This window comes from Neofelis nebulosa, chromosome 16 (assembly GCF_028018385.1).
Source record: "Neofelis nebulosa isolate mNeoNeb1 chromosome 16, mNeoNeb1.pri, whole genome shotgun sequence".
In the NCBI taxonomy this organism is placed as follows: Eukaryota; Metazoa; Chordata; class Mammalia; order Carnivora; family Felidae; genus Neofelis; species Neofelis nebulosa.
Window position 1 is genome coordinate 17308823 of NC_080797.1, and position 3297 is coordinate 17312119.

The window sequence follows — 3297 nt, forward strand, 5'->3', positions numbered from 1 at the left end:
GTGGGCGGGGGGGGGGGGGTGCCGGCCGGGAAACCCGGCAGGTGTCTCTGCGGGCGCCATAAACCGATGACAAATTTCGCTCATCCGCAGAAGCCCTGCCGAAGCCACCTGTGCAGGACTTCCTCGGGGCCAATTTGGATAAATCTGGAGAGGAAGCGTTCCCTGGGTCCAGGTCATTCTTGTGCCCCCCCCCTCCCCCCGTGTCTGGGAAGGCCGGATGAGGTTGCGGGCCCCTGGGAAGGACAGCCTGTGATCAGCGAAGGGAGCCCGCCTGGGTCAGAGGCCGCTGACATCGCAGTCTAGGCGAATGCTCGGGGACAGGCACCATGACAGCTGAGTTACAAGAGGCTTCCCAGAAGTTGTCTGACCTCGTGGAAAAAAATCAATGAACCTCTTGTTTTTGTCTCCTGAAATATTTCATCCGTGATGATGCTTCCCCAGGTGACAACATATTTTATGACAAAGAGCAGCAGGCTGCTGGGCCCCTGGTGGCTTCAGACGCAGCCTGACATCCTTTCCTGTCGTTACTGATGAACCTCACCTGCACGAGGCTGGGAGGCAGATGCTCCACCAGCCGCTCCCGGCCCCGTTAGGGAGCCCGGAGGGAGCTCAGAGGCCGGAAAAGCCATTTCCGGAGAAGATCCCACCCGCACTGGGGGGGGAGGGCCGGGAGCCTAGAATGTCAGAGCGAATGGCAGGGCATCCGGGCCCACTCCGCGCCTTACAGACGCAGACACGGGTTTGGAGAGAGGAAGTCCCCAAGGCCATCTGGAGAGAGAGAGAGAAGCCGAGGCCACGCAGCCAGAGGACAGGGCAGAGATCAAAACACGAGGCTTCTAGATCCAATTCAGGAATCCTTCGGTTCCCCCACCAGCTTTCAGAAAATGGTTCCTCCCTCCCCTTGCACTCCTCCTCCTCCTCCCTCCCTCCCACCCACCGTCCCTTCCTCCCTCTCCTCCTGCCCTTCCCCCCTTTCCACAAACAGTGGAGAACCTTCCGTGTGCCAGGTACTTCTCCGCGTTTATTCCTTCAGCCACCAGGGGCCATTTTAGGGACGAGCAGAGAAACCATACTGAGAGGCACACTGTCCCACAGTCCTGTGTCCGCGCTGGGCCTGTCTCCCAGGTAGCATCTGCCTGTCAGAGCGGGGCCTCTGGGCCCCGGTCAGGGTCACCCGGGCCAGGAAGGGTCACCTGCAGGGTTGGGACGGGCCGAGGTCAGGTGGCTTCTCCATATCCACCCTTGGGAGGAAACAAGTGTAGACAGTCTTAACGAGCAGCCAGGGACCGGGGATTCGGGCGGGGGGAGTCCCTGGGAGTCCCCAGGGACTCAGCCCTTCTCTTGGATAGGCATCTCACCTCCTGGACCTTTAGGGGCAGTGGAGTGTCCGCACGACTCCCCCGGGGTCGCCTTCTGTCTCAGCACTCGGTCCTGGCTGTGGGAGGCAGAGGAGACCCTGGAGCTCTGTCCTCGACTTCAGCCTTCACCGTGCGGCCAGCTGCCATGGGTCGCCCCGCTCGGGTCTCTGGGCCTCTGTCTACAAGTCTATACCATCGGGGCCTGGACGAGCTGAGGCAGGGGTCCCCTCCAGCCCGGCCACTCCCTGGTGGGGAGGACCAGGGCAGTGTTCTCAGAACGTGGCCCTCGGACCACGGCTTCAGGGTCACCTTGGGGGAATTGTTCAAAATGCAGGCCCCGGGGGGGGGTTGGGACTTGGGGGCTGGGCTCGGGGCTTGGGAGGCTGCTCATCCGCCCACACCTCCCCCGCAGGTGAGTGCACGGAAGACGGATGCCTCGATGGCAGGCCTGGGACAGAGGGGCCACAGAGGTTTAGCTGGGAGGAGCCCTCTGAGGACACTCCGGGGGCCCTGCCCCCCCACCCCTGTTAATTGGAGAGGAGCCTCCGCCCCTCCTTCTCCCTCTCCCGCCCCGCCCCGCCCCCTGGGCTGCCGGCCAGCCCTTCCCAGGATGGAGACGTCTGCCTGCCTGCCTGCCTGCCGGCCCGCCCCTGGCAGATCCTGGGAGGAGCCACAACCCAGCCTGCACTAACTCAACTCGGGCTTAACTACCACGCAGATCCCTGAGCCCGGGGCCTGTCGCTCAGCCAGCCGGCAGCTCCCCAGGGACCTGAGGTTCTGTAGCGGGGAGGCTGCTCCAATGAGGGGCAGTGCCAGGCGTGTGGCGCCCGTCACCTCCACCCCACTGGGGCTGGCACATGCCAGGATGCCAGCTCCCGATCTTGGCAAAGGGAAACAAAGTCGTTGCTGCTGAGTTAATTGAGGAGGGAGGGAGGCAGGTGGGTGGGAGCTGGCGAGCGGAGCGGCCTTGAGTGCCAAATGTCCAATCAGTGCCCACGTGCCAGGTCCCGGGAAGGGGGTGGGACATGGAAGGACGGGACTCCTCGTAGAGCAAAGCCAGCCGTGCCGTTTGGAGGTCAGCTCTGCTCCCCCCTGCCTGCGCCTGTCAACTCAACAGAAGGGGATGTCTGTTCCCCCACAGCCAGGACTTACCCGGCGCTTCCCGGAGGCGGGAGATCCAGTCCCCACGGTAGAGGCTCACAGGAGGCTGGTGGCTCCCTTGCTGGACAGGGCAGATACAGGACCTTTCCGGTATCACAGAACGTTCTGTTGTTCGGTGCCCAGCAACTGGCCCAGCACTTCATAAACAACAAAAGCACCCGATGGCTGCGGCGATCGTCCTAACAACTGTGTTGATTGCAGCTTAAACACGCAAACGTGATTCCTGTGGAGTCCTAGGAAGAGACACGAACACACACCCCCCTCATGGAGGTTGCCAACCAATGCAGTCATCGTTACCGAGCCCTGCCGTGTGCCTATCAGGCTCCCTCCAAAGTCGTGGGGTTGCTAAGTAAGACCGTCCCCCACTCTCAAGGAGCGTGACGCACGGGTACGCACGAGGGTAATGTCAAAATCACTCCGTGTGACGGGACCCGTGCTGGAGGGAAGCACAGAAAGCCAGAAGTTCAGAGGAGCTGTTTGGCCAACCTGGGGTGCAGAGTTAGACTTCTGGAAACATCTGAATCTTTCTTCCCTTCCTTTGAACACTGGACTTAAAAAAATTCTTTTTTCCCGTGTTTGTTTATTTTTGAGAAAGAGAGAGAGGGAGAGACAGAGCACAATCGTGGGAGGGGCAGAGAGAGAGAGGAAGACACAGAGTCGGAAGCAGGTTCCAGGCTCTGAGCCGTCAGGGCAGAGCCCGACGCGGGGCTTGAACTCACGGACTGCGTGATCACGACCTGAGCCGAAGTTGGACGTTTAACCGACTGAGCCACCCAGG

General features: G+C 61.4%; 1 long non-coding RNA gene across 1 annotated transcript; it reads right to left on the reverse strand.

Annotated features, from left to right (window-relative positions):
- Positions 1-1001: 1001 nt before the first annotated feature.
- LOC131497797 (uncharacterized) lies at positions 1002-2650 on the reverse strand. Its single transcript, XR_009255162.1, has 3 exons — positions 2511-2650; positions 1359-1435; positions 1002-1193 (listed from the first exon to the last, which is right to left on the reverse strand). It is a non-coding gene; the product is annotated as an uncharacterized LOC131497797 (long non-coding RNA).
- Positions 2651-3297: the final 647 nt, after the last annotated feature.